Raw genomic sequence first — 24374 nt, forward strand, 5'->3', positions numbered from 1 at the left:
ATTAGCCCCATGTGGCTAATGAGCGGCGGGCGACGACTCCCACCTCCTCCCAAATTGCCCTCTTTCTGTTTTGCCCGTGGCAGCCCAAGAGCTGCGGAAGCGCTGCGAAGCGCGGCGGAAGCAGGGTCCGCCGTGCCTGGCAGGCTTTGCCCTAGGCACTTCCCAGCCCGCAGCTGAGCAGCTCGCACCCTGCCGTGCCCAGCAGCACCTAGGACTGCACTGCTCTGCAGCGCTCTCTCGCCGAAAGCTGCTTGAATTAACGTGCCTGAAGTCTGAATGATCTGGGCTGAACTCCCCGAGACCCGAGCAGCTCCGCGCGGCGGCACACCCGGCGGGGGGCGGGCAACCGCACGGCGGGCAGACCGAGCAAAGAAACATGTCACTGTCGACAGCGGCTGCAGAGCTGCTTACGAGAGAGGACAAAACCCCCCGCCCAACCCCAGTACCGGCTACCGAAAGACCAAAGGTCGCCCCCCAGCCACGCCACCAGGGGCGGGAAAGCAGCTTGGCCAGGACTGCCCCAGGGCCGCCCCCCAGCGTCAGCAGCGGCGCCGGCGGGCACTACCGCCCGCCCGCCGGCGAAGAAAACTGCGCTATGCTGGCTGCGGGCGCCCCCCGCCGGCGGGCGGACCGCACCGCCCCCCTGGCACCCGCCTGCCCGCGCAGGATGGCGCCGCCTGGCGGCCGCGGCCCAGCACCACTCGGCGGCCGCGCTGGGTACGCCCCCCCTCGGGTGCCGCGGCCGCCCCAAGGGCTACGGCCCCCCGTGGCTCCCGCGGGAAGACCGCTGCCCGAGGGGCTTCGTGCGTGCCTGGCTTCGGCAAAGCTCTCGGCAGCGCGACTTTCTGGAGCCGTTGTTTCAGACTCGGAGCAGCGATAGCCATTTGAGAGGTTCTGCATGCCGAAGGGCAGACAGACAGACAGACGGATCTCTGTGCGGCGAGGTCTTGAGTGACCCTGCCTACCTGATAACCTTTGACATGAAGCCCCGCAGTGTAGGCACACGGAGGCACCTGACAAGCTGGGTGCAGGGGTGAAGGGGCGCACCACGTCCCCTTCCTCTTGTGCAGTCCCCTCGGCTCAGCGCTCCTGGATCAGCCTCCCAGACCAGCACCGCTTCCCTGCTCTCCTGCGTCAAGGCTATTAACTCCCTCAAGCGTTAACGGTTTGAAGCTCATTTGAAATTCCCGAGGATAATAAAACGAGATCCTGACCACTTGAAAAAGTCAACTGTCTCAGTGTTCATCAAAACTGTTATTTAGTCTCAAGCATTCATAAAAGCTCAGAGGATATACAAGTCCTGAAAGCCCAATAAAATATAACTGCACATTCAGGAAAGTACTTGCAGTCAACATATTATTTCATTGCTGACATTTCAAATGCTGTATTTATTTATTCTCTATGCTGCAGCAATGCCCTGCAGTTTCAAGCAGAAGGGGACCTCCTGCTGCTGGGTGCTGCGTCCACAAACCCCCTGCTGCGGGGAGCTTACCGACCACAGTAAGGACTGCTTGTAAAGAATCACCACGCAGAGAGAATCTCAGTAACATCCAATCACACACAGCATCACAGAAACGTTCAGGTTGGAAAAGACCCCCCAGGATCACCAAGTCCAACTGAGTCTAGCTCCTCACAGTAGCACTCTTCCTTTGCAGGTGCTTCACCTCTGTCTGCCAATTCCATGGGTACAGGAAACAGACTGAGGGAGAATGGTGGGAACTTCGTGACAGGTTAAGATCTTTCCTCTGCTCTTTCTGCAGCAGGTGCAATCTTGGCCATGGCCTTCCAGAGGGTCAGGAACTCACTCTGTGTCCCTGATTTATTCAACAGGATCTCGCAGAGCATGACAGGAAACATGGGAAGAAAACTGCATCCTGGATATTTCACTGAGGGTGGTTTAAACTCCGGTGCTGTGCACAACCAGACCCTTCCCAGTTAAGCAAAGACCCTGTGCTGGTGCTGGAGGCACCTGCCTCGGTCCTAAGGGAAAGCTCATCATGCCAGCTCAGCATCTCACTTCACCAATGCCAGGGCCCTGAGGCTTGGCAAAGAACACTGTGTTAACACAACTGCTGTGTGCTTAAGGCATGGCAAGTCTTCATCCTGGCACTCCCACCACATAAACCTGTCACCTCCCTACATCTTTATTACAGCACTGCAACATGCCACTTGCTGGGTGGGAAAGACACTCCATGGAGAGGTCAGAGCACAACTCACAACACAGGGAATCATAGGATGGTCTGGGTGGGAAGGGACCTTTAAACTCATCCAGTCCAACCCCCTCTGCAATCAGCAGGGACATCCTCAACTAGATCAGGCTGCCCAGAGCCCTGTTGAGCTTCACTTTGATTATCTCCAGGGATGGGACCCCAACCACCTCCCTGGGCAACCTGTTCCAGTGTTCCACCACCCTCATGGTAAAGAATCTGTTACTAACATCCAATCTAAATCTGCTCTGCTCTAGTCTGAAGCCACTGCCCCTCATCCTATCACTACAGGACTTTATAAACAGTCTCTCTCCATCCTTCTTGCAGGAAAGTGGGTGATGCTTTTATTCATGCCTTTGTTGTTTAGCCACTTGGCTTTTTTTTTTTTCCCCTACTTTTGCCCCTCCCTCTTTCTTTTTGAACATATGCTGCTTGCTGCATGGCCCACAACACCCAGGACACCTCTGGCTCCTCCACAGTTGCTCCCTAGTGTCACCAGACACCGCTTCACCACATTTCCCTTTGTAACCTAGCACAACATTGGCAGCATGGACCTTTCCAGGAGTATTGTGCCCAGTTTTGGGCTCCCCAATTCCAGAGAGGCAGGGAGCTGCTGGAGAGAGCCCAACTAAGAGCTACGGGGATGGCTAGGGGACTTGAGCATCCCCCCTGAGAAGAGAGACTGAGAGCCCTGGGGCTGTTTAGTCTGGAGAAAACTGAGAGGGCATCTGATCAATGTCTATCAATAGCTGAGGGGTGGGTGTCAAGTGGAGGGGGCCAAGCTCTTTTGGGTGGTGCACAGGAATAAGATAAGGAACAATGGATACAATCTTGAACATACAAGGTTTCGCCTCCCACCTTGGGGAGGTTTAGGGCTTGAGGAGAGGACAAAGCTCTTCACAGAGAGAGTTGCTAGCTGTTGGAATGTGCTGCCCAGGGAGGTGGTCCCTGGCCATCCCAGGAGGTGTTCAAGAGGGGACTGGATGTGGCACTTGGTGCCATGGTTTGGCAGTCATGAGGTTTTGGGTGACAGGTTGGACTTGATGACCTTTCAGGTCATTCTGTGATTCAACATGAGGAGAAACTTCTTTGTGGTGAGGGTGACAGAGCCCTGGAACAGGCTGCTCAGAGAGGCTGTGGAACCTTTCCAAACCCACCTGGATGCATTCCTGTGCAGACTACCCTGGGTGATCCTGCTTTTGGCAGAGAGGTTGGACTGGATGATCTCTGGAGGTCCCTTCCAAACTCTAACATTCTGTGATTCATCTGTCTGGCTCTCAAAAGATAGACTCCATGCTGAGAAACAGCTTAGAAATGTCATGAATACCAATCACAGCAATACAGCAGTAACTATGTTATTAAGTGGGCTTCAGAGACCTTTCACTAGGATGGTACACATTATCATAGTATCATAGTATCAGTCAGGGTTGGAAGGGACCACAAGGATCAGCTAGTTCCAACCCCCCTGCCATGGGCAGGGACACCCCACACTAGATCAGCCTGCCCAGAGCCTCATCCAGCCTGGGCTTAAACACCTCCAGGGACAGGGCCTCAACCACCTCCCTGGACAACCCATTCCAGGGCTTCACCACTCTCATGGGGAAGAACTTCCTCCTCACCTCCAGCCTGAATCTCCCCACCTCCAGCTTCATTCCATTCCCCCTAGTCCTATCACTACCTGAGAGCCTCAGCAGTCCCTCCCCAGCTTTCTTGTAGCCCCCTTCAGATCCTGGAAGGCCACAATGAGGTCACCTCAGAGCCTTCTCTTCTCCAGACTGAACAGCTCCAACTCCTTCAGTCTGTCCTCACAGCAGAGCAGCTCCAGCCCTCTGATCATCCCTGTGGCCCTTCTCTGGACACCTTCCAGCACCTCCACATCCCTCTTGTAATAGGGGCTCCAGAGCTGGAGGCAGTACTCCAGGTGGGGTCTCCCCAGAGCTGAGTAGAGGGAGAGGATCACCTCCCTTGCCCTGCTGGCCACACTTCTCCTGATGCAGCCCAGGATCTGATTTGCTTTCTGGGCTGCAAGTGCACACTGAGAGCTCCTGTTGAGCTTCTCCTCCACCAGCACCCCCCAAGTCTCTCTCCTCAGGGCTGCTTTCCAGCCAGTCCCTGCCCAGCCTGGATTTGTGCCTGAGATTGCCTCGACCCAGATGCAGGACCCTGCGTTTGGTCTTGTTGAAGCTCATGAGGTTGGCTTGTGCCCACCTCTCCAGCCTGTCCAGGTCCCTCTGGATGGCCTCCCTTCCCTCCAGCTGTCTGCTGCACCACACAGCTTGGTGTTCATCAGCAAACTTGCTGAGGGTGCACTCAATGCCACTGTCCATGGCACCCACAAAGATGTTGAACAAGACAGGTCCCAGGACTGATCCCTGAGGGACTCTGCTTGTCCCTGGCCTCCACTGGGACATGGACCCATGGACAGCCACAATTATAAGTAGGAAAGCCTTCTGCTTTGGATGCTGATATCCTAATGCTGGCATATGTTAAAGCATTGACAGCTTTGAAAAGCTTCTCTACTGTCAGCTGCAAGCTGCCACTGGAGAAATATCTCTGGGGGAGGGACAACTTGAGAGATTAAATGCTCATACTATCACATGTTGCTTTTTAAGACCTGTAGCAGAAGCATCAAGGCTCTCAGGATCTGGCAACACTGCCAGGTAAAGCTTTATCATATTCAGAGCTCTTCATAGACTCATAGAATCAACCAGATTGGAAAAGACCTCAGAGATCATCAAGTCCAACCTATTATCTAATGCCTAACACCTCCTGACAACTAAACCATGGCTCCAAGTGCTACATCCAATCCTTTTTTGAACACCTCCATGGATGGTGATTCTACCACCTCCCTGGGCAGCACATCCCATAGCCAATTACTCTTCCTGGGAAGAACTTTCTCCTCACCCCCAGCCTCAGCCTCCCCTGGCACAGCTTGAGACTTTGTCCTCTTGTTCTGGTGCTGGTTGCCTGGGAGAAGAGACCAACCCCCACCTGGCTGCAACCTCCTTTCAGGTAGTTGTAGAGAGCAATAAGGTCTCCCCTGAGCCTCCTCTTCTCCAGGCTAAGCAACCCCAGCTCCCTCAGCCTCTCCTCACAGGGCTGTGCCCCAGACCCCTCCCCAGCCTTGTTGCCCTTCTCTGGACACATTCAAGTCTCTCAATGTCCTTCTTAAATTGAGAGGCCCAGAACTGGGCACAGGACTCAAGGTGTGGCCTAACCAATGCAGAGTACAGGGCACAATGACCTCCCTGCTCCTGCTGGCCACACTATTTCTGATGCAGTCCAGGATGCCATTGGCCTTCTTGGCCACCAGAGCACACTGCTGGCTCATGTTCAGCCTACATCAACCAGTACCCCCAGGTCCCTTTCTGCCTGGCTGCTCTCCAGCCACTCTGACCCCAGCCTGTAGCTCTGCATGGGGTTGTTGTGGCCAAAGTGCAGCACCTGGCACTTGGACTTGTTAAATGCCATCCTGTTGGACTCTGCCCATCTGTCCAGCCTGTCAAGGTCCCTCTGCAGAGCCCTCCTAACCCTCTAGCAGATCAACTCCTGCTCCCAGCTTGGGAGTCCTGACAACTCAGGTCCAGAATTTGCAATATGAATCCCAGCTCTCACAAGAGAAATGTGAAGTTTTAGCCCTTTACAAGGAAAAGGCACAATATTTGTTTGTTTCTTGCCCTATAATAAGCCATTACTAGTGTGAAGCTTCTAATTTATTTAATTATTTTCCAACTTCCCTGCCCCCATCCCCAAAGTCTCTGGCCCCATTTGGAGGGCAGGAAAAAAATTAGAGATAGGTGTACACTAGCCCAGGAGTCAGGCTCTTAGATCAGGATTTTCTCTGTCACTGGAAAAAGTAAAGAGCAAGACTATTGCCCCACTGGAGAAACCCAAACAGCCAGGAGGCAGAAGACAGAAAGGGCCTGTGAGTCTGCCACACTCAAGACTTACATTAACAGTTTCATTTTAATCAGTGTTTGGTTTTGTTAAGCTTCTCCAGTCCAGCAATATGTTCTAGCAGTTGTTCTGCAATGGTTTTATTTATTTGTGTTGACACAAATCAAACCCTGTCCAAATGTTTCACTGATAAAGCTTTGGGGACTGTTTAACACACATATTTAATCCAGCCTCAGCAACTTTGGTTACGTTTGTTTGTTAAATGTTTTGTTTTGGTTTTGAGGCTGGAACAGACCTCTGAGATCAACAAGTGCAGCCTATGACCTACCACCACCACAGTGACCAGACCATGGCACTAAGTGCCAGGTCCAATCTTGCCTTAAACACCTCCAGGGATGGTGACTCCACCAGCTGCCTGGGCAGCTCATTCCAGTGTCTAATTCCCCTTCCCATCAGGAAGTGCTTCCTAACATCCAACCTAACCCTCCCCTGGCACAGCTTCAGGTCATGCCCTCTCCTCTTGTCATAAGTTGCCTGGCACAAGAGCCTCTCCCCCACCTCACTACAACTTATAGTATCATAGTATCAGTCAGGGTTGGAAGGGACCACAAGGATCATCTAGTTCCAACCCCCCTGCCATGGGCAGGGACACCCCACACTAGATCAGCCTGGCCAGAGCCTCATCCAGCTTGGGCTTAAACACCTCCAGGGACAGGGCCCCAACCACCTCCCTGGACAACCCATTCCAGGGCTTCACCACTCTCATGGGGAAGACCTTCCTCCTCACCTCCAGCCTGAATCTCCCCACCTACCGCGATTGAGAGATGGAGACAAAGCTTGATGCAAGCAAAGTGTCTCCTTTATTGTACAAAGTATGTTCTTTATATAGGCTAACATAATCAAAAGTAACTAGTGATTGGCAATTAAATGTGTCCGTCCGACAGTTACAGATTCGTGACTGGCTGCCGAGAAAATACCAGGGCACACACATGGCTGGGGAAGGCCCAGGCAGGTGTTAGACAAAAGGCAAACGATCAAGCATCTCTTATCTAAGTTCAGAGAGAAAACAAAAGACTCTCTTGCAATGTTTACCAGCTCTAATTCTCAGGTAGTTGTGGGGCTTCCTGAGTCACAATGGCCGTTGGTAATTAGCTAAAGGCTTTTTTCTCTCTACATAGTTGCAGTTTTTCCCAAGGTCTGTGGCCTACAAGGGCTAAAACATTTCCTTCTATCAGCTGAGCATTGCTTGAGCATTGCACTCCCTAAATTCAGTGCGTCACCCACCTCCAGCTTCATTCCGTTCCCCCTAGTCCTATCACTACCTGACACCCTGAGCAGTCCCTCCCCAGCCTTCCTGTAGCCCCCTTCAGATACTGGAAGGCCACAATGAGGTCACCTGGGAGCCTTCTCTTCTCCAGACTGAACAGCCCCAACTCCTTCAGTCTGTCCTCATAGTAGAGCAGCTCCAGCCCTCTGATCATCCTCCTGGCCCTTCTCTGGACACCTTCCAGCACCTCCACATCCCTCTTGTAATAGAGGCTCCAGAGCTGGAGGCAGTACTCCAGGTGGGGTCTCAGCAGAGCTGAGCAGAGGGGGAGAATCACCTCCCTTGCTCTGCTGGCCACACTTCTCCTGATGCAGCCCAGGATCTGATTGGCTTTCTAGGCTGCAAGTGCTCACTGCTGGCTCCTGTTGAGCTTCTCCTCCATCAGCACCCCCAAGTCTCTCTCCTCAGGGCTGCTTTCCAGCCAGTCCCTGCCCAGCCTGGATTTGTCTCGACCCAGATGCAGGACCCTGCCCTTGGTCTTGTTGAACCTCCTGAGGTTGGCTTGTGCCCACCTCTCCAGCCTGTCCAGGTCCCTCTGGATGGCCTCCCTTCCCTCCAGCGTGTCTGCTGCACCACACAGCTTGGTGTCATCAGCAAACTTGCTGAGGGTGCACTCAATGCCACTGTCCATGGCACCCACAAAGATGTTGAACAAGACAGGTCCCAGGACTTGTAGAGTGTGACAAGGTCCCCCTTGAGTGTTCTCTTCTCCAGGCTATGGTTACATAGCCAATACTGGCTCACAGGGAGCCAGCTTTAAATCTCTTTTTCATCCAAAACCCATGCAGGCAGTGGAGGGTAGAATATGCTGTCCAGCTTTTGAGCCTAAGGGATTACTGACTTAGTTCTGAACAGCCCTATTCTAAAACACTTGTCACAGGAGAGCAGGTTCCAGAGAATGCTGGATGCATTGTCCTGGCTTTGAAGCATTTAGCACAAAACTGTAAAGGTCACTTACAAAACCTATGAAAATTCACCTCTAAAGAGAGATTTTAACACTTTGGGATTTTCATGCGCTTGTCCATCCATTCATAGTGACAGGACTAGGGGGAATGGATGCAAACTAGAAGTGGGGAAAATTCAGACTGGAAGTCAGGAAGAAGTTCTTCCCCATGAGGGTGGTTCAGACACTGGCACAGGTTGCCCAGGAAGGTGGTGGAAGCCTCATCCCTGGAGGTTTTTAAGGCCAGGCTGGATGTGGCTGTGAGCAACCTGCTGTAGTGTGAGGTGTCCCTGCCCATGGCAGGGGCTTGGAACTGGATGATCCTTGGGGTCCCTTCCAACCCTGACAATTCTATGATTCTGCCTAGGGAGGTGGTGTTTAGGAAGAGACTGGATGGGGCACTTGGTGCCATGGTTTAGTTGATTAGATGGTGTTGGATGATAGGTTGGACTTGACCTCTAAGGTCTCTTCCAACCTGGTTAATTCTATTCTATTCTATTCTATTCTATTCTATTCTATTCTATTCTATTCTATTCTATTCTATTCTATTCTATTCTATACCTTTTTGCTTTCTTGAATTTTTCATATTCTCCTATGCTGGACTTTGTCCTTAAACTCTTCCCAGAGCAACCTGTTCCAGTGTTTCACCACCCTGACAGTGAAGAACCTCTTCCTGATATCCAATCTGAATCCACCCATTTCTATTTTTGCTCCATTCCCCCCAGTCCTATCACTCCCTGAAAAAAGTCCCTCCCCAGCTTTCTTGTAGCCCCCTTCAGATACTGGAAGGCTACAATAAAGTCTCCTTGGAGCCTTCTCTCCTCCAAACTGAACAATCCCAACTATCTCAGCCTGTCCTCATAGGAGAGGATGGGAAGCACTTGAATCACTCACACTTAGGTGATGACAGAGGTGTGATACAGGTAGTGAGGGAGATATCACAAAGCTAAAAGGCACACCTTTCTGTAACACAGAACACACAGCCTAGCACATAGGAGATTTTTAAAGATCAGTTTGGCTCACATGCTTTAAGACACTGTCAGATCCACCTACAGATGTTTTAAGCTGTTGCTGACCATGAGCCAGCAGTGTGCCTAGGTGGCCAAGAAGGCCAATGGCATCCTAGCCTGGATCAGAAGCAGTGTGGCCAGCAGGAGCAGGGAAGTCATTCTGCCCCTGGACTCAGCACTGGTTAGGCCACACCTTGAGTTCTGTGTCCAGTTCTGGGCCCCTCAGTTTAAGAAGGACATTGAGACACTTGAACATGTCCAGAGAAGGGCAATGAGGCTGGGGAGGGGTCTGGAGCACAGCCCTGTGAGGAGAGGCTGAGGGAGCTGGGGTTGCTTAGCCTGGAGAAGAGGAGGCTCAGGGGAGACCTCATTGCTCTCTACAACTCCCTGAAGGGAGGTTGTAGCCAGGTGGGAGTTGGTCTCTTCTCCCAGACAACCAGCACCAGAACAAGAGGACACAGTCTCAAGCTGCACCAGGGGAAGTTTAGGCTTGAGGTGAGGAGAAAGTTCTTCCCAGAAAGAGTAATTTGCCATTGGAATGTGCTGCCCAGGGAGGTGGTGGAGTCCCTGTCCCTGGAGGTGTTCAAAAAAGGATTGGATGTGGTGCTTGGAGCCATGGTTTAGTTGTCAGGAGATGTTAGGCATTAGGTAATAGGTTGGACTTGATGACCTCTGAGGTCTTTTCCAACCTGGTTGATTCTATGATTCTATGCCAGGGAGCCTGCATTTGTATTTAGGATTATTGACCCAAATAGAAAAAAAGTATACTTAGCAAAACACTAAACCTGAGCAGGGAGGAAAGAACTATCTTTCATTTTCATTTAATTACCAAAGGGAGATAATCCCTCTGGCATCAGCTGCCAACAATGGGGAGCTCACAATCCTTTACAGGAGCACCTCTTTTTTGCATGCTGAACTGGCCATTATATTCCACCCTCCCACCCCCCCGTCCAGCTAGTGAAAAACCAGTTTGGCAACAAAGAGGTTGGCATACTGGTGTAACTAAAGCCCAGAGGTGTGTTCAGGGACCAAATTAAAAGGGCCTGAGATGTGAGAGAGTAATCAGAACAAAGAGTTATTTGAATGCTGTATGCTCTTGAAAAGTGAGAAGGGGGAAAGGGCATTAATGCCTCCCTGTTATAGCATCATAGTATCAGTCAGGGTTGGAAGGGACCACAAGGATCATCTAGTTCCAACCCCCCTGCCATGGGCAGGGACACCCCACACTAGATCAGCCTGGGCTTAAACACCTCCAGGGATGGGGCCCCAACCACCTCCCTGGACAACCCATTCCAGGGCTTCACCACTCTCATGGGGAAGAACTTCCTCCTCACATCCAGCCTGAACAGCCACAGCAGTGACTGTTCTGCCACTGCTCCCATGGAGGAGAGAACTGCAAGCCCCAATGCTCCTCATTTCACCACTCCACATTGGCATACAGCAGGGTAGTGATACTAGTCCCCTCTGAACAGCCAAAGGACATGGCCTTGTACAGGGAGGATGAAGAGGACATCCATGCTACACTGAATACAAGGGAGCAGGGAGTTAATTAATTCTCCTTTAAGTCATAGCAAAGTTAAGGGAGGCCTTGCTCATGGGAGTCTGTCTTGATCTTTAGGGAGAGGGGTGTAAAACTGAAGCAGATTTCATCAGAGTAGAGATAAGACACTGCAAGCCTTGTGGGCAATGGATTAAATGAGCAGAGAAAAGGGAAACTGCAAAGAGACAACAAGAAGTGGAGAGATCCCAAGGAGAAGGAGAGAGTAGACAAGTAAGGAATCCTCAAGTGTGGGACAGAAGAGGCTAAGGGCAGAAAACAGCAAGTCTCACAGAATCAACCAGGTTGGAAGAGACCTCCCAGATCATCAAGTCCAACCTATCACCCAACCCCAACAAGACCATGGCACTAAGTGCCTCACCCAGTCTTTTCTCATCCCCTCCAGGGATGCTGACCCCATCACCTTCCTGGGCAGCCCATTCCAATGGGCAACCTCTCTCTCTGTGAAGAACTTGATTCTCTGAGCCTTGCAAAGTGCTCACACCTCTGTCATTTGCAGGCTGTTTCCCAATAGCTGTGACTGGCAAATACTTCCCAAAGGAGAGTAAATGTAGGTCAGCTGGGATTTTGCCACCCATCCATACCTCCTCCTCTCATAGAATCACAGAATTGTTAGGGTTGGAAGGGACCTCAAGGATCATCTAGTTCCAACCCCCCTGCCATGGGCAGGGACACCTCACACTACAGCAGGTTGCCCAGAGCCACATCCAGCCTGGCCTTCAAAATCTCCAGGGATGAGGCTTCCACCACCTCCCTGGGCAACCTGTGCCAGTCTCTCACCACCCTCATGGGGAAGAACTTCTTCCCAGTGTCCAATCTGAATCTACCCATTTCTAGTTTTGCTCCATTCCCCCCAGTCCTGTCACTCCCTGACACCCTCGAAAGTCCCTCCCCAGCTTTCTTGTAGCCTTCTTCAGATACTGGAAGGCCACAAGAAGGTCTCCTCAGAGCCTTCTCTTCTCCAGACTGAACAACCCCAACTCCTTCAGTCTGTCCTCATAGGAGAGGAGCTCCAGCCCTCTGCTTATCCTTGTGGCCCTTCTTTGGATTGGTTGATGGGTTGGACATGATGATCTTGAAGGTCTCTTCCAACCTGGTTTATTATTCTATATTCTATTCTATATTCTCTGGACATGTTCCAGCACCTTCTAGTAATAGGGGCTCCAGAACTGGAGGCAGGGCTCCAGAACTGGAGGCAGTACTCCAGCTGGGGTCTCACCAGAGCAGAGTAGAGGGGGAGAATCACCTCCCTCGACCTGCTGGCTCTGCTTCTATTGGTGCAGCCCAGGATGGGATTGGCTCTCTGGGCTGCAGGTGCACACTGGTGGCTCATGTTGAGCCTCTCATCCAGATCTGATGCACTGAGGTCGAGCCGAGCTGCGCTTTCCTTTCCCCCGGCTCCGGCAGCCTGCCAGCACACAGCACATTCCTTTTATGGCAGCGAGTTTATAACGACAGCGCTCATAAACCATGCTGAAATGGGTCTTTGCTGAGAATCAGGACCCTTTCAACATCTTGAAAAAAACACAACAAAGAACCCCATCTAATCTTTTCCATTCCAGGCAACCCTCTCCAGCGCAGTAGGAAAGGCTTAATTGCTTCTGGTGCTGGGATGATGAGATACAAGTGTTCTGGAAGTAACCTTTTAATTTAACAGTTCCTACTGGCAGGCCCCAAAGCTTTTTTTGCGTGGCTCACCAATAAAGAATTCATTTTCAATACTGAAAGGAGGAAAAAAAACCAACACCCAAACATTTAAAAACTTTTAGGTTCCTGCTGTTGATAGAACTGTCCAAGAGGCAGCCTAGCGCTGACGCCACAGGATCACGGGGGTTGGAAGGGAGCCAAAGAGATCTTCAAGTCCAGCCCCCCTGCCAGAGCAGGAGCATAGAATCCAGCACAGGTCACACAGGAACACATCCAGACAGGGCTGGGAAGGCTCCAGAGAAGGAGACTCCACAACCTCCCTGAGCAGCCTGCTCCAGGGCTCTGTCACCCTTACAGTAAAGAAGTTCTTCCTCATGTTGAGGTGGCACCTCCTGTGCTGGAGTTTATATTCATTGCCCCTTGTCCTATCCCAGGGCACAAGTGAGCAGAGCCTGTCCCTTCCTTCCTGACACCCAGCCCTCAGATATTGATAGACATTGATCAAATCCCCTCTCAGTCTTCTCCTCTCCAGATTAAACAGCCCCAGGGCTCTCAGCGTCTCCTCACCAGGCAGTGCTCCACTCCCTTCATCATCCTTGCAGCGCTCTGTTGGACACTTTCCAGCAGATCCCTGTCCCTCTTGAACTGGGGAGCCCAGAACTGGATGCAATATTCCAGGTGGGGCCTCACCAAGGCAGACTAAAGGGGTCAAGTTGAATAGGCAAGCTTGCCCCCTCCACCAATATTTGCTCTGTCCACCTTACCAACACAGCAGAGCTAATGAGAGCTTTCTCATTATTTTTAGTTCAAGACAAATCCCATGCATCATTTACCAGAAGGTAAAAGATAACTTTCTGTTTTAGCAGTGCTCTCCCTCTCTCTGAGGGGAGGTTATAGCCAGGAAGGGGTTGGTCTCTTCTCCCAGGCAACCAGCACCAGAACAAGAGGACACAGTCTCAAGCTGTGCCAGGGGAAGTTTAGGCTGGGGGTAAGGAGAAAGTTCTTCACTGAGAGAGTCATTGGCCATTGGAATGTGCTGCCCAGGGAGGTGGTGGAGTCACCATCCCTGGAGGTGTTCAAGAGGGGCATGGCACTTGAAGCCATGGTTTAGTTAGTCATGAAGTGTTGGGTGACAGGTTGGACTGGATGATCTCTGAGGTCTTTTCCAGCCTTATTGATTCTATGATTCTATGATTCAGTGAACAGAAGCCCTTCAATAGGAATTTCTATTTGACTTTTCTGAAGTCTGTACTAGTTTTTACTTCTCAAAGGGGAAAAAAAAAACCCAAGCAACCAACAAACAACAAAGACTGACTTTGAAGATTAAATAAATGCATCATTTGGAATTGGAGTTCTTTTAAACTGTGTTACACAACACTCTGTAACTCAGTGGACTACTTCCCTGGCTTGCAAGGCTTATTTGCCTGGGTAATGATACACAGCAGATACATGATACCAGCCCTTTCTCTTAAGTAGAGTGTCTCATAAAGGTGAAGCAAAGAGAAAGCCTCCAGCTGAGAACTGGTGTGACTTAAAGGGACTTCTGTGGTAGCTATTGAATAGCATAGCATAGCATAGCATAGCATAGCATAGCATAAACCAGGTTGGAAAAGACCTTTGAGATCATTGAGTCCAACCTATCACTCAACACCATCTCATCAACTAAACCATGGCACCAAGTGCCTCATCAAAGTCTCTTCTTAAACACCTCCAGTGATGGTGACTCCACCACCTCCCTGGGCAGCACATTCCAATGGCCAATATCTCTTTCTGGGAAGAATTTCTTCCTAACATCCAGCCTAAACCTCCCCTGGCACAGCTTGAGACTGTGTCCTCTTGTTCTGGTGCTGGTTGCCTGGGCGAAAAGACAAACCCCCACCTGGCTACAAGAAGGATGGAGAGAGACTGTTTGCAAAGGCCAGCAGAGAGAGAATGAGGGACAATGGCATCAAACTAGAGCAGAGCAGATTTAGATTGGATGTTAGGAAGAAGTTCTTTACCCTGAGGGTGGTGGAACACTGGAAGAGGTTGCCCAGGGAGGTGGCTGGGGCCCCATCCCTGGAGATATTCAAAGTGAAGCTCCACAGGGCTCTGGGCAACCTGATCTAGTTGGGGATGTCCCTGCTGATTGCAGAGGGGGTTGGACTGGATGAGTTTAAAGGTTCCTTCCAACCCAGACCATTCTGTGATTCTATGATCATCTCACACCTTGTAAAGAAAAGCTTTGAGGTTTCTACAGTTCGGTTGTGAGCCCTCTCTGCTCGCTGGCAGCTCAGACCGATTCAGGTTGGTTGTTCCTTTCCTTTATCATTCCAGCTACCAGAAAAGCATTTCGAGTTGGAAACACCAGAGCTGTCGCTCTCTGCTCGGCAGTCTGTCTGCCTTACATGGCAATTTTCTAGGTGGCTCTCCCTGAAGCCCAATACCGCTCATCACCACCGAGAGGAGCCAGCGCCCTGCCAGAAAATTAGGTACCACACAGCCCCGGCTACCCTTCGAGCAAACATCCTTCAAACAACATCCTCAGCAGGCAGAAGTCTGGGCATATGTCGACAGAATAAAAGCCCTCTTTGAAAACGTACCTTTGATCACAGGGATGGTGGCGAGAAGGTACGAGGAGCAGCCTCACGAATACGCCAGAAAACCTCAGCCTTTCATCCAAAAATAGTCCCAAAGAATTACAGCACCAGGAAAGTTGGGTACAAAAACAACATTAAAGAGCAGCTCACACGCTGTAGCAGTAACAGTAACCATCCTAAAACCAAACAAACCTCGATGAGAGTTGGGGGGAAATAACAAAGAAATGAAAATAACATCTAATCCATACACACACACACCCCCCAAAAATTCCATCATGGCAAAAAAGAAAGAGAGAAACTTCTAAGATGATCTTTGGAGGTCCCTTCCAACCCAGAAAAATATTTACCTTTGGGGGAAAAAAAAACCCAAAACATAACTATTTTCTCCCACACTGCTACTGTGAGCATAGTACACGGCCAATAGTGGGGTGATAGGGTAGGGTAGGGTAGGGTAGGGTAGGGTAGGGTAGGGTAGGGTAGGGATAGGGATAGGGATAGGATGGGATAGGGATAGGATAGGGGTAGGATAGGGATAGGATAGGGTAGGGATAGGGATAGGATGGGATAGGGATAGGATAGGGGTAGGATAGGGATAGGATAGGGTAGGGATAGGGATAGGATAGGGTAGGGATAGGGTAGGGATAGGGTAGGGATAGGGTAGGATAGGGATAGGGTAGGATAGGGATAGGGTAGAATAGGATAGAGAATAGAATAGAATAGAATAGACCAGACCAGACCAGACCAGGTTGGAAAATACCTCAGAGATCAAGTCCAACCCAGCACCCAACACCATCTAATCAACTAAACCGTGGCACTAAGCACCCCATCCAGTCTCTTATTAAACACTTCCAGGGATGGTGACTCCACCACCTCCCTGGGCAGCACATTCCAATGGCCAGTCTCTCTTTCTGGGAAGAATTTCTTCCTAACATCCAGTCTAAACCTCCCCTGGCACAGCTTGATACTGTGTCCTCTTGTTCTGGTGCTGGTTGCCTGGGTGAAAAGACCAACCCCCAGCTGGCTACAACCTTCCTCCAGGCAGTTGTAGAGAGCAAGAAGGTCTCCCCTGAGCCTTGTCCAAATCTAACTCCATCTGCCAACATATTTTCCTCCTTCTATTCTGCAGGCAGGCAGGAGGAAAGCAGTAAATCCAACACATCTCACCTACAAAATACTTTTTGACAGAGCAACATGGAAAAGCACCTTCCTTCTGGATCAAGGTCCTATGGCATAGATGCAGAGCTATTTGAAAACACACATCCATTCAACACTTCTCATACTGACTAGAGTCAAAACCCAGCAAGCAGTCTTACTAAAATGGCAGAGACACCAACCTGTAAGGAGTGCAAGGCAACCCTAACCAGCTGAGCAAAACTCAGGATGGTCTCACACTGGAGAAATGGTCAACAAAATCAGTAAGATGCAATTCAGTACAGCTACGTGCATAGAACCACTGCTGGTGTTTAAAAAGAAATCCTCAGGCATTAAAAAATATAAATCAAAATAAACCAAATCAAACAAACACAGGGGAGAAGGGGAAGGCGGGGGGGGAGAAGGGGAAGGCGGGGGGGGAGAAGGGGAAGGCGGAGGGGAGAAGGGGAAGGCGAGGGGGAGAAGGGGAAGGCGAGGGGGAGAAGGGGAAGGCGAGGGGGAGAAGGGGAAGGTGAGGGGGAGAAGGGGAAGGCGAGGGGGAGAAGGGGAAGGCGAGGGGGAGAAGGGGAAGGCGAGGGGGAGAAGGGGAAGGCGGAAAGAAAGAAGGGGAGAAGGAAAGAAAGAAGGGGGGAAGGAAAGAAAGAAGGGGAGAAGGAAAGAAAGAAGGGGAGAAGGAAAGAAAGAAGGGGGGAAGGAAAGAAAGAAGGGGGGAAGGAAAGAAAGAAGGGGGGAAGGAAAGAAAGAAGGGGGGAAGGAAAGAAAGAAGGGGGGAAGGAAAGAAAGAAGGGGAGAAGGAAAGAAAGAAGGGGAGAAGGAAAGAAAGAAGGGGAGAAGGAAAGAAAGAAGGGGAGAAGGAAAGAAAGAAGGGGAGAAGGAAAGAAAGAAGGGGAGAAGGAAAGAAAGAAGGGGAGAAGGAAAGAAAGAAGGGGAGAAGGAAAGAAAGAAGGGGAGAAGGAAAGAAAGAAGGGGAGAAGGAAAGAAAGAAGGGGAGAAGGAAAGAAAGAAGGGGAGAAGGAGACAACGAAGAATACCTGACAATCAGCAGCACTGCAAAAAAAAAGGATGCCAAGGTTACAGAGGCCAAGGATACAGAGACAGTAACTTGAGCCAAAAGTCTGCTATTAAATAAACAAACAATCACACACACACAATCTGGAGTTCATTAAATAGAGAAGCATAACACACAAAAGCAAGGGCAGGAGAGGAAATCTGCTCACCTCAGCAGCAGTGAGGCTACCCTGATACAGCAGCTAGAATACCCTGATGGTTTGGGGTGTAGGACAGAGATAGTTGAGGAAAAGTTAAGAGGAGAAATAACAATAATTTTTTAAAAAACATAAAATAAAAGGTTCATAAAACCAAATCCCTGGAAATCCCTGGAAAATGTTAAGAACTTGGTTTGTTTAGTCTCTAAGAGTGACTGGGGAGATAGGAAAATGCTCGGAAAACCTGCATCTTGTCTTAAATAGCATGACAGCCCTCAGCTATTACAGTCTGTATTAGTCATAGCTATTCCTTGGCTGTTGTTAGATAAAAATATGCTACTCTGTAATTCAGATGTAACAGAGCAACGAAAAACAACTGCTTTTCCCCCAGACAGCTACTGTATTCTGGTCTCCCTATGAAGGCATGGCCCAGAAAGCCAATCACACCCTGGGCTGCAGCAAGAGAAGCGTGGCCAGCACATTGAGGGAGGTGATTCTCCTCCTCTACTCCACTCTGCTGAGACCCCACCTGGAGTACTGGGTCCAGTTCCGGAGCCCCTATTACAGGAAGGATCTGGAGGTGCTGGAACATGTCCAGAGAAGGGCAACAAGGATGATCAGAGGGCTGGAGCTGCTCTGCTTTGAGGACAGACTGAGGGAGTTGGGGCTGTTCAGTCTGGAGAAGAGAAGGCTCCGAGGAGACCTAATTGTGGCCTACCAGTGTGGAGGACTGTGATGAAACTGTGGACCTTCTGAGGAGCTCTGGTGAGGAGTTCAATATTGAAAACATCACTGTGTTCCCAGGAGAATCTGGGAAGTCCCTGGACTGCGTGTTTGAGGATGAGAAACAGCAAGATGAGATAGAGTGGCCACCTGCACTAGCTTAAGGAGTAACTATAGCAATGCTACCACTAACCAGGAGAAGTTTGTTAACCAATCACACACAGCCACACTAACAACAGACACACAAATCTCTGTTGCACTGCTGGAATAAACACAGACTTTTGTCTTTGTCTCTACACTCTGCTGGTCACAAGTGTATATTTTTGTCACTTCAGCCGTCACCCTATCCCTATACAGCGACATTCCAGTATCGGGAGGAGGCCATAAGAAAGCTGGGGAAGGAGGGTGTCAGGAAGTGATAGGACTGGGGGGAATGGAACAAAACTGGAAGTGGGTATATTCAGATTGGATGTTAGGAAGAAGTTCTTCCCCATGAGGGTGGTGAGACACTGGCACAGGTTGCCCAAGTCGGTGGTAGAAGCCTCATCCCTGGAGGTGTTTGCAGCCAGGCTGGATGTGGCTGTGAGCAACCTGCTGTAGTGTGAGGTGTCCCTGCCCATGGCAGGGGGGTTGGAACTGGCTGATCCTTGAGATCCTTTCCAGCCCTAAAAATTCTATGATTCTATGTTTCAAGCTCCAACTGGGTATAAGCTGTGACTATTCACCATCAAGGCATATAAGAAGGGATGCTCATTGGTTTTATCTTTAATATCAAGCTTCCTCCCAGCAGCAGGATGGGGATAATCTGACCCAGGTGGCAAAGTCAGGTTGTACAAGTTTAACCATTTTTCTTAGTCAATTTGAGCAAGTACAGTAACTTTGGATCAAATCAATGCTTGCTCTTGAACCAGCTGCAGGAAACCCAAGACAAGACTTGATGCATGAACTGAAAGGGACACCTCCCTGGAGGTGTTTAAGAAAAGCCTGGATGAGGCACTTATTGCCATGGTTTAGCTGATTAGTTAGGGTTGGGTGATTGGTTGGACTTGATGATCTTGGAGGTCTCTTCCAACTGGGTTGATTCTGTGATCCATGTGGCTCTCACCCCAGCCAACCCACCACAGAGGTCCTTCAAAGCACTGGTTAGGCCACACCTTGAGTACTGTGTCCAGTTCTGGGCTCCTCAATTCAAGGAGGACATTGAGACACCTGAATGAGTCCAGAGAAGGGCAATGAGGCTGGGGAGAGGTCTCAAGCACAGCCCTGTGAGGAGAGGCTGAGGGAGCTGGGGTTGCTTAGCCTGGAGAAGAGGAGGCTCAGGGGAGGCCTCATTGCTCTCTACAACTACCCGAAAGGAGGTTGTATCCAGGTTGGGGTTGGTCTCTTCTCCCAGGCAACCAGCACCAGAACAAGAGGACACAGTCTCAAGCTGTGCCAGGGGAGGTTGAGGCTGGAGGTGAGGAGAAAGTTCTTCCCAGAAAGAGAGATTGGCCATTGGAATGTGCTGCCCAGGGAGGTGGTGGAGTCCCCATCCCTGGAGGTGTTAAAAAATGGATTGGATGTGGCACTTGGTGCCATGGTTTAGTTGTCAGGAGCTGTTAGCTATTAGGTAATAGGTTGGACTTGCTGATCTCTGAGGCCTTTTCCAACCTGGTTGATTCTATGATTCCGAAGTGGTTAAAATCTCCTCGGCTCCCCATGCGTGCGTGCAGCTCCAGGCACAGCCTCGCCTGCGGATTTCCCCAAGAGCCACACACTGGAGAACAGAGAGGAACAAGAACAGGGCAATCCCTCAGCCAAGACCAAACACTTTCTGGGCTGTTTTCTTTCGGCCACGACTGGCACAGATCACTTCCCTAGGAAACTGCTAAGGTTTTCCTGGTGTTGATTTGTTTTGTTGACATTTTCATTGTGTGACCGGGGTGAAAGCGATGGCGGTTGGCAGCTACTTCCCATCGGTGCTGTTGCTATTAGCTGATAGTGGGGATTTGTTTTCCCTCAGGTGAGACTCAATGGCATTGTCCCTGCCCAGAGGAACAGAGAGCTGAAGAGACCCCTAGGGAAATACTTCCAAATGCCATGCATGACGCTACTCCCAAGATTTCTTGGATGTGGTAACTCTTCCCACCAAAACACTGCATCAGCACACTGTGTATGTTTTGCTAAGCTGCTGCCCACATTTCAAAGAAGCCATCAATCCCAATGCTCAGATGCAGAAAAGAGTGAACTGGGGAGCCCCTCAGAAGTCCCATCCTTAGGCTTTGCTTGTGAAACACTCAAAAGCTGAAGCATGTTTAAAACCAAAACTTACTGGGAAGATAATGTCCACTGGTCAGCCTAAATAAAGAACTATTTAATATTACTTAATGCTCTACAGAGAAAGACCTTTGAGTCCTAGTGGACAGCAAGTTCTGCATAGGACAGCAGTGTGCCTTTGTGGCACAGAAAGACAAGGGGATCCTGGGTTGTGTCAAGGAAAAGTGTTTCCAGCAGGTCCAGGGAGGTTCTTCTCTGCTTCTACTCTGCCCTGCTGAGACCACACCTGGAATACTGTGTCTAGATTTGGGCTTCCCAGTACAAGAGAGACAGAGACCTGCTGCAGAGAATCCAACAGAGAGACACAAGGATAATTAGGGGACTTGAGCATCTCCCCTGTGAAGAGAGACTGAGAGCCCTGGGGCTGTTGAGTCTGGAGAAGAGAAGGCTGAGAGGGGATCTGATCAATGTCTGTCAATAGCTGAGGCATGGGTGTCAAGTGGAAGGGGCCAAGCTCTTCTCAGTGGTGCACAGCAATAAGCCAAGGAACAATGGAGACAAACTTGAACAGAGAAGGTTTCAGCTCAACATGAGGAGAAACTTCTTTACTGTGAGGGTGACAGAGCCCTGGAGCAGGCTGCCCAGAGAGGTTGTGGAGCCTCCTTCTCTGGAAACTTTCAGGGCCCACTTGGACGCATTCCTGTGCAGACTACCCTGGGTGACCCTGCTTTTGGCGGGGGGGGTTGGACTGGATGATCTCTGGAGGTCCCTTCCAATCTCCAATGTACTGTTGATACCATTAGTCACATTACAAAAAACCCACTAAACTCTAAATTAAGTTTGTGAAGATGGCACAACTGTCGTGAGTTTAAGCGTTGTTGTTGCCTGTTCTGGGCTAACATGGTTCAATTACTCAGGTCTTAAAAATCCCTGCTAAGAAAAGCCTCTTTATTCACAGTCCCAGCTGCTAGAGTGTGTGGTTTTACAGATAATGTCACTGGAATTGAGGTTGCTAAATGAGCACCAGAAAGCTGGAGCTAAGCAGATAAATTACATAATTTCCAATTACTTACCCCTAAAACAGTTCCCAAAGAAATAGAATAGAATAGAATAGAATAGAATAGAATAGACCAGACCAGACCAGACCAGACCAGGTTGGAAGAGACCTTCAAGATCATTGTGTCCAACCCATCATCCAACACCACCTAAACAACAAACCCATGGCACCAAGCACCCCATCAAGTCTCCTCCTGAACACCTCCAATGATGGCGACTCCACCACCTCCCTGGGCAGCCCATTCCAATGGGCAATCACTCTCTCTGTGTAGAACTTCCTCCTAACATCCAGCCTAAACCTTTCCTGGCACAGCTTGAGACTGTGTCCTCTTGTTCTGGTGCTGCTTGCCTGGGAGAAGAGACCAACATCTGCCTGGCTACAGCCTCCCTTCAGGTAGTTGTAGAGAGCAAGAAGGTCTCCCCTGAGTCTCCTCCTCTCCAGGCTAAGCAACCCCAGCTTCCTCAGTCTATCCTCACAGGGCTGTGTTCCAAACCCCTCCCCAGCTTTGTTGCCCTTCTCTGGACACCTTCCAGCAAGTCAACCTCCTTCCTAAACTGAGGAGCCCAGAACTGGACACAGGACTCAAGGTGTGGCCTAACTAGTGCAGTGTACAGGGGCAGAATGACCTCCCTGCTCCTGCTGGCCACACTGTTCCTGATGCTGGCCAGGATACCATTGGCCCTCCTGGCTGCCTGGGCACACTGCTGGCTCATGTTCAGCCTACCATCAACCAGCACCCCCAGGTCCCTCTCTGCCTGGCTACTCTCAGCCACTCTGACCCCAGCCCGTAGCACTGCATGGGGTTGCTGTGGCCAGTGTGCAGAACCTGGCACTTGGATGTGTTCAATCTCCTGCCCTTGGACTCTGCCCATCTGTCCAGCCTGTCGAGGTCCCTCTGCAGAGCCTCTCTACCCTCCAGCAGATCAACTCCTGCCCCCAGCTTGGTGTCGTCAGCAAATTTACTGAAGATGGACTCAACGCCCTCACCCAGATCATCAAGAAAGATGTTAAAGAGCATTCTTCTCCCTTATTTTCAGACAAAACATAAGGATCACAGAGTAAGGACACAAAAATCCCTTTTAACCCCCCCCCCCCCCCCAGAATGACACTCCTCATTTTCTGGGAGACGTCAATGATGTAATACATTCCACCTTCCTTTTCCTGAGGTGGCTGGTTGGAAATTTACTTTCAAAACGTGGCCTGGTGGTTACACATTCACATATTTCCTCAGAGGAGAACTTAAACCTTCACTTTTGTGGGTTTGTTGGTGCTGTTTGGTTGGGGGTTTATTTCAGTTAGCACATTCTTAATAGTTTACTGATAACCTAAGAACCTTCAAAGACAAATGAGGCATCTGAAAGGACAATCATACAATCCTACAGAAGAAGCAAGGAGAGTGAACAAAAGGGAAGGTTTACTTCTAGCCACTGCTTACTCTATGAGAGACTTAAATAAAAGGCTCCAAAAGATGTCAGGTTTTTGTTGTTATAAGACCTGTAGGTTGCCTAGAGCAAGCAGCCTCTAAATAACTCCATGTATGGACAGGGTAATTCCAGAGCAAGAAACACCCTATTTCCATCCGGCCTTGGACTCTGTTCCAAAATAAGCATACCAACTCCAGAGTTACTCAGGGAAAAATAAATCCATACCTGATTTTATTCTACAGTAATTCCTAAACACACTGTCACAAATACACCAGGAACTTGAGGGGCTTTTTTTCTGGGGGGGGGGGGGTCTCTTCTGGCTAAAGGGATCCTTTAGGGACCCTAAAGGCAACCTGATCTAGTGGAAAGCGTCCCTGTCCATGGCAGAGGGGTTGGAACTAAATGATCCTTGAGGTCCCTTCCAATCCTGTGACTCGGTAAATCAGGGCTAGACCAAGCTGTAATTAGGCTGATGGTTTATCCCACTTTCCCATTAGCTAAAGCCTCCACAGCTTAAATTCATAGCCTAGGTGCTGCCAAACCCACAGCTTTTAATGAAAAAGGGAAAATGACATGAAGGGGACAGGAAGGTCGAATTTACTGTTTATGCCTAAGAGAATGCTGCATGTAGCTTAAGAGCTGCTCTGTAATGAGGACACACTCACTTGAGTCACGCAGCTCAACAGAGCTATCTCAAAACGGGATGGGTTTACTGCATCGCTGGCTTGTAGCAATGCCAGTCAGATGCAGACAGAGACTTCTTAACCTTCTGGCTGAGAAGATTAAATCCTTAACAGAGCGAACTCTCCCCCTTCTCCCTCCCGTCCCCTCGTCTTTTATACTAAGTAACAAAGGACACTTGAACGATCCACCTGAAAGAGACAGCCTCCTCTTTCTGGCGTTTCTGATGAAACAAATAGGCTGGACCTCCAAGGAAATAGAAACAAGTATCACCTTACAAAGCTGGCAAAATGCGAGTAGGTAAACAAGATCCTTCCAGTGAATACCAGGGCAAAGGACCAAGTCTCTTCCTGGCGTGCACATTCCCCTCTATCAAGCAGCTGTGAGGAATTCTTATGGTAGGAACAACCCCCCCAAAAAATCCATAATAACCAACCCCCTGTGACAGTGTCTGACCACTGTCACTTAGGAAAACATAAACAAGGTCATTCAGCCAAAAGATTTTATTCTTGTCTAGGATCAACTGCTTTATATGGCTTTGCTACCAAATATAGAAACATTATCCCACGTGGAAAGGCACTGTTTTTAAAGATTGTGCTTTTGGGGGAAGAAACAGATTTGGGGTTTTTTCCCTCTTAAAAGCTCCTTTCATATGCATAATAGAATCATAGAATTGTCAGGGCTGGAAGGGACCTCAAGGGTCATCTA

The 24374-nt window shown here is 49.9% G+C and overlaps 1 protein-coding gene across 1 annotated transcript in view; it reads right to left on the minus strand.

Annotated features, from left to right (window-relative positions):
- LOC137460097 (methionine-R-sulfoxide reductase B3-like) overlaps positions 1-24374 on the minus strand; it is a 48774-nt gene that overhangs the window by 22389 nt on the left and 2011 nt on the right. The window lies entirely within an intron of this gene.

Source organism: Melanerpes formicivorus, unplaced genomic scaffold (genome assembly GCF_026170545.1).
Source record: "Melanerpes formicivorus ecotype bairdi unplaced genomic scaffold, bMelFor1.0.p_v2 SCAF_514, whole genome shotgun sequence".
Taxonomy (NCBI): domain Eukaryota; kingdom Metazoa; phylum Chordata; class Aves; order Piciformes; family Picidae; genus Melanerpes; species Melanerpes formicivorus.